The sequence below is a fragment of the Macrotis lagotis genome, chromosome 2 (genome assembly GCF_037893015.1).
Source record: "Macrotis lagotis isolate mMagLag1 chromosome 2, bilby.v1.9.chrom.fasta, whole genome shotgun sequence".
In the NCBI taxonomy this organism is placed as follows: domain Eukaryota; kingdom Metazoa; phylum Chordata; class Mammalia; order Peramelemorphia; family Peramelidae; genus Macrotis; species Macrotis lagotis.
The window spans coordinates 24864148-24876426 of record NC_133659.1 but is presented as its reverse complement, the minus strand read 5'-3'; the positions used below and the strand labels follow the sequence as shown (position 1 = coordinate 24876426).

General features: G+C 51.3%; 1 protein-coding gene across 1 annotated transcript in view; it reads right to left on the bottom strand.

Moving 5' to 3' along the window:
• The window catches only part of GLIS1 (GLIS family zinc finger 1), a 266997-nt gene extending 255129 nt beyond the window's left edge, over nucleotides 1-11868 (bottom strand). Inside the window, exon 1 of the mRNA XM_074221388.1 lies at nucleotides 11767-11868. The gene's annotated coding sequence lies outside the window, so the exon portion shown is untranslated. The remainder of the gene's footprint in view (nucleotides 1-11766) is intronic.
• Nucleotides 11869-12279: the final 411 nt, after the last annotated feature.

The window sequence follows — 12279 nt, the reverse complement described above, 5'->3', positions numbered from 1 at the left end:
CAGAAGCCTCAGTTTCTCCCTCCATACAGTGAAGGGTTAGGGTCCCCTGAAGCTCCCACACCTCTGTTCACCTAGTTGGCCCAAGCAGCCAACCCAGAAGGAGGAAGGGAGCTGGCTGTCCACCATCAGAGCTGGCCCAGAGCAGGCCCTGGAGCTGGGAGATAGATTTTTCTTTAATGAAACTGAAAGTGGAATCCGCCAGAAGCACCAGACCTCAGGAACCTAAATGTAAACCCAGCCTGCGGAAGGTTTACATTAAAAAAAGAAGAAAAAGAGCGGGAGGGGGAGGGGGCAGACAGAAAGAAGGCTTGAATCACTGGGACTGAGGAGCTCACTCTGATTTTGGAATGTCTTAAAAATGTGTGACTAATACAGCTCCTCGAGATAGGATTTGGGAGGGAGGGTTTCGGGCTCCCCACAAAAGGAAAAGGCTGAGGGAGAAGTCTCAGGGCCTCTTCCTTCACCCCCCCCCACAAAAAAAAAAAAACAAAGGGGGAAAAATCAGATTCAGAAAATGTCAGAGCTGGGAGGGGTCCTAGAACAGGGGATGTCAGAGCTAGGAGGACCCTTAGAATGGAATATCAGAGCTGGGAGGGAGCTTAGAACAGGGGTGTCCGAGTTGGGAGGGGCCTTAGAACAGAGAAATGTCAGAGCTGGGAGAGAGCTTAGAACAGGGAATATCAGAGCTGGGATGGGGCTTAGAACAGGGATGACAGCTGGGAGGGAGCTTAGAACAGGGGATGTTGGAGCTGGGAAGGCTAGAACAGGGGAATGTCAGATCTGAGAATGCTTTTAGAATGCTGAATGTCAAAGCCGAGAAGGATCCTTAGGGATCCCTCAGTCCCTTTTGTAGTCAGCTAAGACCCTGAAGTCTCTGGGCAGATGATGGGCAAGACCTCCCAGCTGACCACATTCTCCTCCTCACTGAGCATCCACACAAGGCCAAGGGAGACTTGGACATCACACTGATCAAACTCCCTGGTTTTACATGAAGGAAACTGAGGCATATGGAGATGTGAGCTTCGCTAGGTCAGAGAGTGGCAAAGGTTCCTGCATCATGGATGATGCCTGAAATGAATCTTAGAGAACTATGGTCCAAGCCTGTCTTAGGCCCAAGCGCCTGAAGGGCATGTGCAAGGTCACAGGGGTAACTAGTTAAGTGACAGATTTGAACCCAAGTCCTCTGGCTCCTGAGGGCTGCTCCCCTATCTTACCCTGACTTCTTCCTCAGGCTGATACAGCAGACAGAGCCAGAAGGCAAAGCCTGAATGGCAATATGAATGTCTCTACACTTGGGGTTCAAGCCATTTCACCTTTCTGGGGGCTTTCCAGGCCTTAACTCAAGGGTCCTCCACTCTAGCCCCGGGCAACACAACTTTGTTGAGTGAAAGTGGCTGAACAGAAGGAGGATGAATAATGGCACCGACCCAATCCAGATCCATGAAGGGAGAGATCACTGAATAAGCAGTCTTGGACCCAGCGTCCTCTAACGTCCTTTCCAGAAATATGACTCTATCATTGACCGAGAAGGCCACAAGTTCAAAGTCTCCGAGGTCTTTGGAGAAGGTCCTGAGCCCCTTGTGCAGTAGAGAAACCACCTTGTTACAGGAGGCCCTGCTTCCTCCCTCAGCTCCCCAGCTGGAAAAGTTGATCAGCCTGGCCGACCAGGTGTGGCCACAAATCAACTTGCTGTGTGACTGCGGGTAAGTCCCTTGCCTCTCTGGGCCTTCTTCCTGCAAAGACTGGTCTCTCATGTAAGATCCACATTTTGATTCAGAGGCAATGAGCTAAGAGGGGCAGCTGCTTGAGGCCCATTTCCTCACCTTCTCCCCCCCCCCCAGTGTCCCCCTACACACACACACACACACACACACACACACACACACAAACACGCACACAAACATGCTCACTCACATAATACACACTCACACGTATACATAAAAACATATGTGCAGTCACACACAAACACACATGAACACAAACATGTTCGCTCACATACATATACTCATACACACAAAAACAAATATATACACAAACACACATGAATACAAATGCTCACTCTCACATACACATAAAAACATATGCAGTCACATTCACACAAACACAAGCATGAACACAAACACACTCATAAATATAAAACACATACATAGTCACACATGAAAACACTCACATTCATATACACACGCTCATACACACACAAAAACACACTCACACAAACACACACGAATACAAATACTCACACATATAAATAAAAACATGTATGCAGTCACACACACAAACACAAACACACACATGAACACAATCACTCATACTCATTCACACATACACACTCACAAACACATGCGCAGTCACATACACTGGCAAACACACACATGAACACACTCACATACACTTATACACAAAAACACATACATAGTCACACACACGGAAATTCTCACACTCACATACATTCATACACACATGAACACACACAAACACACACGAACACACACGCTCACTCTCACAAACATCCATAGACACACAAACTCACATATACATATCCACACTCACACAAACGCACATGAACGCACTCATTCACTCACATCCACACTCATCTACACACACGCACACACACTCACTCAATTTTAAATCCCAGGGCTAGAGTAGACACATTGAGCCCATCTTCGGTGAAAAGCTTCGGGGCTCGAATACTCTCACGCAGACGGCTCCAAAAGTCCAAGGGACCGTTTGATCAATCATCTGGCCTCGGAGTGGCAGAATTTAGCAAGAATTAAAGCCAGCTGGCCAGGAGAAGAAAAGAGAATGACCTTGCACCCCCCCAAAACCCCCCAAAACAAAACAAAAACACAGCCGTAAAAATAACGCACACACACACACACACACATCCATATAGCCAACAGAGCTGTATTGCCCCGTATCTTCGGAGATTCGCTCATGGATAGTTTATAGTCAAATCTCAGCGCCTCTTATTCCCCCAACACATAAAATTGCTGCTTCGGATCCTCTTTCCTTTTCTAAAAGTAAATGAGAAGACTCGGGGTTGCCTATCTCTGAGCCGGGAGCCTCAGCCCCCTGTCCCCTCCCTCCCAGGGAAATCTCCGGTTTCATAAACCTAGCCTGAGATATTTGAAACGGCAGCTCATTAAACGCTTTGCTTTCGGCATCTGACATTCCAGAGAATTAATATTTAAACTTATTATAGGGAGGGGGGGAGGAAAGGAGAAAAGAATGGAGTTTGATCTAAGCATGAAATATTTAATGGTGTCTCCAGACTGGAGAGCCTTTCTTGTTCTGAGCTGGAGATGGTCAGCATGGTCCCCAGTTACACACAACCATGGACTTGGGTCTAAGGCAGCTACCCAGTGATGACTCCCAGTTACATACCACCGCAGACTTGGGTCTAAGTCAGAGGCACAATGATGGCCACCAGTTACACACCATGCTCTTGGGCCTCAGGCAGAAATGCAATTATGATCACCAGCGATAGACCACCATGGACTTGTGTCTAAGGTCTCTAAGACACAATTAGGGTTGCCAGTTACATACCACCACAGACTTGGGGCTAAGGCAAAAAGACAATCATGGTCACCAGACACACCACCATGGACTTGTATCTAAGGCAGAGACACAATGATGTCTGCCGTACCAGTGCCTGTTGAGATAGACGGCTTTGGAAAAGAGCAAGTGATTAGAATCCATAGTTACCATACACTTAAGAATTCTATCTTCTGGCCTTCTTTCTCTGCCTTGAGGCTTGGTTGACTCGGGCAGGGTTTGTATAATGAGCTTGGGCTCTTCAAGCCCCCATACCTAGTCCACTGTGAGCATCAGGCCTGACTCGCTGGACACGGCCTACTTCCCACTGGGGCTGATGTTGCTCAGCCGGCTTCCTCCTGCCCCAACACCCGTCAAGACCTAATACTTAAGTGATTCAGGAGAAAAAATTAAGCTTCCATTTCCATGCCGGAGCCTCCCTGCCCTTGCCTGCACGTGCAATTTATTTACGGGGCTGGAAGGCAGGCAAAATATATCATCTACTGTTATACAAACTTCTAGTAGGTATTAAAATACCGAGCCCCCAGAGAGGCGTTTCATATAGTCCGACAGAATGCCAAAGTAAACCAACTCCCCAGCCCCTCTGGAGCTTAAGACAACAAGCGAGATCCGTGTTTTGAAAGTCAGTTTTTACAGGTTTTCACGTCATCTACTCAAAGCCGTATTTTCTATCCAACTTCTTTTTCAAATGTCTAACCCCCCCCAAAAGAAATATAAACAAAATTCAAAAGAATGAATGGAGATACTCTTTGTCTTAAGCCTTCACAACTTTATGGGGGTGGGCTGGAAAAGGAGGATCCTTGGAGGGTTATAGGGAGGCTCTGGGTTTTTTGATGAATTCCCCAGCCCATGATAAATGTATTCTTCAAGGACTAATATCACCCCAATACAAACTAATTTCCCCAAATATAAAAACAAACCCCCAACTTCTCAACAACCCGGCTACACAACAACATACCAATACTCTACCATTTTCCTTAGGGTCAACAGTCCCAGAGAAATAAGGTAGTTTTATTTCTTACAACACCCAGAGGGGTACTGGAGGGGCCCAGAATTCTTTTATTTCTTACCATCCTTTCACCAGAGATCCCATCAACAACCCTCCTGGACACACTCCAGGTTACACACACACACACACACACACACACACACACACACACACACACACATATACACACATACACACACATACACACACACACACACACACACACACACACACACACACACACACAGAGAGACATGGCAAGAAATAACCATCCAAAGGAATGGCACAGCAAAGAAAAGGAGCCTTCTTGCTCATCCGTCTGTGAGCAAATCCCGGATTCTGCAAAGAATCCACAAGGCATCGTATGAGTTGTTACCAACCAGACGTGTTGGTGAAGATAGAGGACAATCTTCCCAAATCATTAGAAATGTGAACTGAAAATTGGCCCCAAAAGATCTGGCTCTGAGTTGAATTTCATTGTCATCTTCTCTGAACCCCAAGCTTCTCAACACCAGGTAGTTCTGTGGGGGGCTGGCTCTCTTGGGTCTGGGCTCCTAATTCTCAACTCAGCCCATGCTGCTGGCCCATGTCCTCGCTTGTGTGTGGGGACAAAGTAAGAGAAGGGGCAGGCAGATCCCCCCTGAGTCTCTGACTGGGGCATCTGCCCCTCCAAGAAAAGTTTCATTCTCTTCCTTGGGACTGGCAAATGGCAAGTGGGTAGTCCGGGTATGCTAAGAAATACTATCTCAGTCACCCAAGAGATCCTGAGGGAATCACTGTCCGAGTAGAAAAGATAAAGAAAAAGAAAAAAGTTAGGAGAGAAAAAACAGAGTAAGAGGCCTTTAGAATGGGCTGGAGGTGGTGGCAGGTGAGATGGAAAGGGGGGAATCTCTCCTTTCAGTTTCTGGAATATGGGACAGTAGAGAAGTGATAGACAAAATTCCTTGGGTCCCTCCCCCCTTTGCCATCTTTAAGGTGGATGGGTGCCCAGGCTCGATTTCCTTCCCTCACTCCAACACCAGGGCCATGGCCAAACGGGCCTACACTTTGTTACTTGATGCTGATGACAGTTATGAATTGAGCCAAAGATGACAGCTAAAAAGAGAGTCCATTTTCGGGCCCTTGAGAGCGGTCGGTCCAGGGCCCTGAGCCGGTCCAGAGGCTCCACAGTCTCCAGACTCTGCTGATGGAATTTTTCAAAGTCTGTTTCCTTCTCTCCTTCCCCACCCCCACCCCCGCCTTATACTGAAGGGTCTTTGTGTGGTCAAATATAAACAAAAACACTCATATTCTCCCACCCCCCATTTTGAAAACCATCAAGTCCAAATAAGATCTTTATATAATTTTTTTTAAAAAAAATCAAACAACCTTAATGAGTAACAAAGAGTAGATTTGAACTTGTCTCTCTGGATGGGAGCAAGGACATGGGCTCCATCCAAGCCTCTTTACCTCTGCCCTGAGAGGCCGCCCTCCCTAGCACAACCCAGCAAGGGGGGGAAATGAGTCCCCCCCCCCATGAGATCTGCAGTCAGCCACAGACAAAACACCCCGGCCATGCCCAAATAACCTCTTTTCTCCTTTTTTTAAAATATCCTCACCAAAAAAGGATAGAAAAACCTGCCTGTAACTTCAGGCCAAAATTCACAAGGAAAATGAAGAGAATTAGGTAATGTTGCAAACAGAAGACATAGGAGCCCTTTGCCTTTTGTAATAATTCACTGAGCCCTATTGGTGATGGGACTTAAAAACATCTTAAAAAAAAAAGCCTGCTTGGTAATCCAAGGTGGGGGGCGGCTACCCACATGGCTAGCAGAGAACATTCTCTATCAGATATGAGGCAAAACCACAGCATATTAAAAAATATAATTTTCCAAGGCACACACAAGGAGGCTGGAGATGTTCCGGCTGTCTGAGACCAATCGTGAATGTCTACAAAGGCAAACTCATCCCAGGAACGAGTGAGCAGCAACAACCACACTCCCAGATAATCTGGGACCACCATGCATCCTGAGGGACCAGGAGGACACCTGTGCCATGCTAGCCTGCCCACACAGCAAAGTCTCACAGACATTTCATGGGAGTTGTGAACCCCAAAGGCTAGAGACAAAATGAAAACCACAAGGTCATTCCCAGAGAATCTAAGAGAAAGCTGCCCTAGCCTCATCTCTGTGAGAGGCTCAGCTACACACAAAATAGATAGTTTTGAAACATTAAAACATGCTTCTTTGTCCTGAAATACTAAAACATGCTCACATTTGGCAGGAGTTTCTCTCTTCTCTCTCTCTCTCTCTCTCTCTCTCTCTCTCTCTCTCTCTCTCTCTCTCTCTCTCTCTCTCTCTCTCTGTTTCTCCTTCCCTTTTATTTGAAACCTCACTCATTAAAATATTTGGTCCTCACTGCAGGACCACATCATTATCAGTGCCTTAAAAACTAAAAAACAAGATTCAAACAAAAATTTCCCCTGATGTCACAGGAGGAAAAAAATGACCTTTCTACCATAACAATACTAGGAAGACATATAAGGGAGAGTACAGTGAATTCTGACAGTCAGTGTCGCAGGTCTGATCTTTAGCTGTGAGACTGTCACAGAAATGACTCTGAACCAACAGGATTGGGGTTATGGAAATGTGAATGGTCCATCTGTCCTTCCTGATGAAAATCACAAGGAAGAGAATTGGGGGATGGGGCCCCAATGTATTCAAAGAGGAAAAGGATTATATTTATATTTCATATTTATGACTGCTTTTGGGGGGAGAAGCAAAGTACCAAAAAACTAAGGGGGGGACCCATCAATTGGGGCCTGGCTAAACAAATTATAGTATGTGGCTATTAATACAATTATTCTGTAAGACACGGTGATGGGGAAGGTTTCCAAGAATCTAGGAAGACCTAAAAGGCCTTCCCCAGAGCAACGTGAGCAGAACCAGGAGAAGTCTTTACACGGTAGCAGAAACGTCAGGAAAACCACCTTTGAAAGACTAAGGGACTCGGATCAAAACAATGATCAACCACCATTCCAGGGGGTTCATAGGGATGAGGCTGCCCACTGTTTGAAGAAGAGCTGGTGGTCTCAGTGCACAGGAAGATACCCCTTTGGGGGCGTGGTCTAGGCTGGAATGTTCTGCTTGTCTCTGCCTATTTGTTACAAGGGTATTCACTTCCTTTTTTTCCTTCATTGGGGATGGGGGAAGTGGGAAGGAGAGAAAACAGAATTTTGCTAACTAAAAAAAAATAGATTAAATTTTTAAAGGGGGCAGGGAGGGAATAATCAAGCCACTATCACACCCCCAGCACAACTTCCCTGCAAGGCTTAATCTAGGGTCTGGTATTCAGGAGGTGCTGAACGAACACACTGATTTGACTTGTTCAGAGTTTTTGGACAAAGAATTACTGAGAGAATTTTTACATTTATGATCTTCATATGGAACAAAGGATTAAAAGCTGTTAAGAGCTTCAGAACAGGGAATGGCAAACCTAGAAGGGGCCTTGGGGGGATGGCAGAAGTGGGAGGGTCTTAGAATAGGGAAGGTCAGAGCTGAGAGAGAATGTTAGAATAGAGATTCTCAAATCACAGAATGTTAGAGCCGGAATAGCCCTGGAAAACCACCTTGTTCAAGTTTGTCGTTTCAAAGAGCAGGAAACTGAGGAAGGAGGGTCTTGAACTGCTAAAGCCAATCTGCCTCCAGGCCTCTGTAAACAGTGGAGGTGGGCTAGAGAGGAGACAGCAAAGGACTCATCCTCCTAGCTTTAGGAAACAGGTTGGGTCCCTGAGCAATCCCCAGGCCATCACTGGTGAGGGACTCATGTATTCTCTCCCCAAGAGCAGCTGATGTCCCCAAAGAAGCAGAGTAGAGGATAGGAGAAAGGCAACCAGACCTCTCAGCACACACCATGGCTGTCTCCCCTCGGGAACACCGACCCAGAAGAGCCAGGGACCCGGACGTCAGGCCCAAAAGAACCCCGGGACTTGGGATTTTAGAGGGGCTAACCCTACGGACTCTTAGAGTTCATCAGCTGGTCCAAGATATTTGTATTACAAGAGGAAAAGTGAGGCACAACAGAGAGAAATAAAGAAGGAAAAAAGAGAGGCAAAAGAAAGGAAGAAAAGAAAGGCAAGGGGGGGAAAAGAAGGAAGAGAGGGAGGGAGAAAGGAAAGAGGGAAGAGAGAGGGGGAGGAAGGAGGAGAGGAAGGAAGGAAGGAGCGAAGGGAGAGAGGGAGGGAGGGAAGGGAGGAAGGCAGGGAAAGGAAGGAAGGAAGGAAGGAAGGAAGGGAAAAGGAAGGAAAGAGGGAAGGGAAAGGAAGAAAGTTCCTGCCCTCAAGGAGGTCATATTCTAGTGGGAAAGATAACGTGGAGATCAAGACCTATCTAAGTCAAGGTCAGCAGTGGACCTAGAGCACCAGCTCTCCTTGGGGAGGGGGGTCCTGCCCACTGACCCACAGGGCCTGGAGCAAAGAAGCAGCACCAATTGACTGACGAGGTGAAATGGGGAGGAGTGTGATGCTATCTTGCAGTGTTCCTGGCTCTTCTGTCTCTAATTGTCTAAACCACATTGGACCCTGCTGTTTCCAGATCCACTCTCCACTTCATCTGGAAGGTCCCTATCCAGGCAGAATCTGAGGCTGATCATCTGTAATCTAACCCCAGACCAAGGAATAATGTGTTCAGGACTCGTCCTGATGCTCTCCAGCTGCCAAGACTCTGGCCCAATGCTCTCCCAGCTTTTCTATTTTAAAAGGATTCATCCCAATCCATTACCTTAAGGCGAAGAATGATATTTAGAAGGGCCTTGGAAAAGGGAATCTTACATCTGGAAGAGAACTTAGAACAGAGAATGTCAGGGGTGGAAGAGAACATAGAACAGGGGATGTCAAGAGGTGAGGAGCAGCTTAGAACAGAGGACGTCAAGGCTGGGAAGGGCCCTAGAACAGGGGATGTCACAGCTGGGAAGGGCCCTAGAACAGGGGATGTCACAGCTGGGAAGGGCCCTAGAACAAGGGATGTCAGAGCTGGGAAGGGCCCTAGAACAGGGGATGTCACAGCTGGGAAGGGCCCTAGAACAGGGGATGTCACAGCTGGGAAGGGCCCTAGAACAGGGGATGTCAGAGCTGGGAAAGGCCTTAGAACCTGAGAGCTGAAGCTCTTGCTCCTGATTGGCAGGCCACAAGTCTCGTTGAGGATACGGTGAGACAAAACGATCACAGCCCTACTGGAGTTGACAGTCACTTGGGGGAGACAAGATGCCCATCTGCTATGGGCAGGAGAAATGGGAGGGGATCTCCGAGGCAGCTGAAGACTCGAGAGCCCTAAAAGGCCAGTTCCTGTGGTGCAAACTCTGGAACTGGCACTCGGAAGGCCTGAATGCTCCACCTCCGTCTCCACCACTTCACTTCACTCCTCCTGGCCTCAGTCTCCTCAGGCATAGGAGTATAAGCCCTGCCAGCCTCCTGCCCGCATACGATGAAGGAAACAATGGCAGTTCACCTGGGGTTTCTCCTGCTTCATCCGTAGCTCCATGAGAAATTTAACGTACTAGAATCTAAAGAATCTAAGAACTCCATCCAGGACATTGGGGCTGCAGGAGGGGAACTCACGCCTCCCAAGGCCATACAGAGAGGCGGAGGCAGAGAGGGGGTCTTCAAATCCAGGTCTGTGACCTCCCCATCCCGGGCTCTTTTCTCTGCTTATTCCCCGAGGAAAATCCCATTTCAAAGATTTCAGCCTGGGGCACAAATCCAGGGGCTTCCCAACCTCAGCCTAGAACCAAAACAAAGTCTGGGAACATAACAGCCATGCGACCAGGAAAGACTGTGGCCTACAAAACTGTCCCGGAGAGTCGGGTCAGACACTTCCTCCAGAGAAGCGGATGGATTTGGGCACGAGGACCTGGGTCTGCTCTCTGCTGTTGCTATCTTGGCCGGGTCACTGTCCCTGAGCCTCAGTTCCCTCTAGAGTAAAATGAGTGGTTTGGGCTGCCCAATCCCTAAGACTTCTAGCTCTGACGTCCAGTGTTCTTGGGTTCCCTCCACCTCTGAGCTTCTGGGTTCTAAGGGACCTCCCATCTCTGCCAGTTTATGTTCTAAGGCAGGGAATGGCCCCTGGGCTTAGTTTAAAAATTTTTTTTTAGATACCTCTATTTCAAAATAACTGCTTTTACTTTAAAATGCTACGTATTTTATTTTATAAACATCATTCTGAAAAAAGACCCCTCGGGTTCACCAAAATGCCAAAGAAGTTGATGGCAAAAAAGATGAAGAAGCCCCGTTCTAGGCGCTCTGAGATCCCTGTTCTAAGCTCCCTCCTGGCCCTGACATCGCCCGTGCTGAGCTCCTTCCCAGGCCCTCCCAGCTCTCCCAATCTCTGTTCTAGGCTCCTTCCCAGCTCCCACATCTTCGGTCTCTAGGCTCCCTCCGAGCTCTGACGTCCCCTGTTCTAGGCTCCCTCCCAGCTCTCACACCCCCGTTCCAAGCCCCTTCCCGGCTCCCATCACCCTGGTTCTAGGCTCCTTCTCAGCTCTGCCAGGCCCTGGTCTAGGCCATCTCCGGCCTCTGCCCGTGGCTTCGCCCCCCCCCCCAGTTCCACGAAGCCTCGTCTCTCGTTGACAAGGCTCTCCCTAGGCGATGGGGAGCCCCCCAAGGCGCCTCGCCCCCCACTTCACGGCCCCCGTGGGGCCCCCAGGTCGCCCGGGCAGCCGCAGCAGAGGTCTTGGTCCCGGGCCCGTCCCGGGGGCAGGGGCCCGGGGCCCGGGGCCGCGGCGATGCTGCGCGGGGGGCGGCCCCCCGGGGCGCCTGGCACTGGGTTGGAGGGACACGAGCCCCAACCCCGCCTCCCTCTCCGCGCTCCCCCGGCCTCCGCGGGGCCCGCACCCCTCGATGCGGGGGCCCCCCGGGGGTCTCTGCGGGCGGCCGGGGAGCCGGGCCGGAGTCCCCCGAGGCCGGGACAGCCCGGGGCCGGGGCCCACACACCCGGCGTGGTTCCTCCAAAGCCCGGCTCCAGGAGCCCCGCGGCCCCGGTTAACCTGTGGCCGAGCCGGAACCTTCTCCGTTTCTGCCCGATAATCATTAACTCCGACCCCCCCCCCCCGCCCCGCGGGAGCCCCTCGTCCCGGCTCGGCCTCGGGGTCCCGGGCGCCCCGACATCGGCTCCAACGTGCGGGGCTTCTGGGCGCGGCCGCGGCGCAGGCCCGGGGTGCGGGGTCGGGGGGCCCCGGGGGCCCGCACTCACCTCTGGTCCCCGGAGGCGGCGGCGGCGGCGGCTTCGGGGGGAAGAAGCCCTTGGGGCTCTTGGGGGGTCCCTCGGCCCCCGGCCCCCCGGCGCTCAGCGTGATCCTGAAGGCCATCGGGGCGCGCGCGAAGGCGGCGGCGGCGCGGCCGGGGCCGGGGCCCGGGGCCTCGGGGGCCCCTCCCAGGGGCGCGCCCGGCTCCCGCGGCTCGGGCCCCTCGCGGTGCATGGCCCCGGGGCGGAGGGGGCGTCGGCCGCGGCTCCCACCTGCTCGGGGGGCGCGCCGGGGCGGAGCGCTCCCGGGGCGCGGGGCCCGCAGCGACACGGCCCGGGGGGCCCCCACCCGCCGCCGCCTGCGCCCGGCCCGGCCCGGCCCGACTGCGGCCCCGGCCCCGCCAGCCCGAGGCGCGGGCCGGGGGCGGGCCGGGGGCGGGGCCCGCCAATCCCCGCGCGGGGAGGGGCCGGGCGGCGCGGCGGGGGGCGCCGGGCTCGGACCCGGACCGGCGCCGGCCCCGG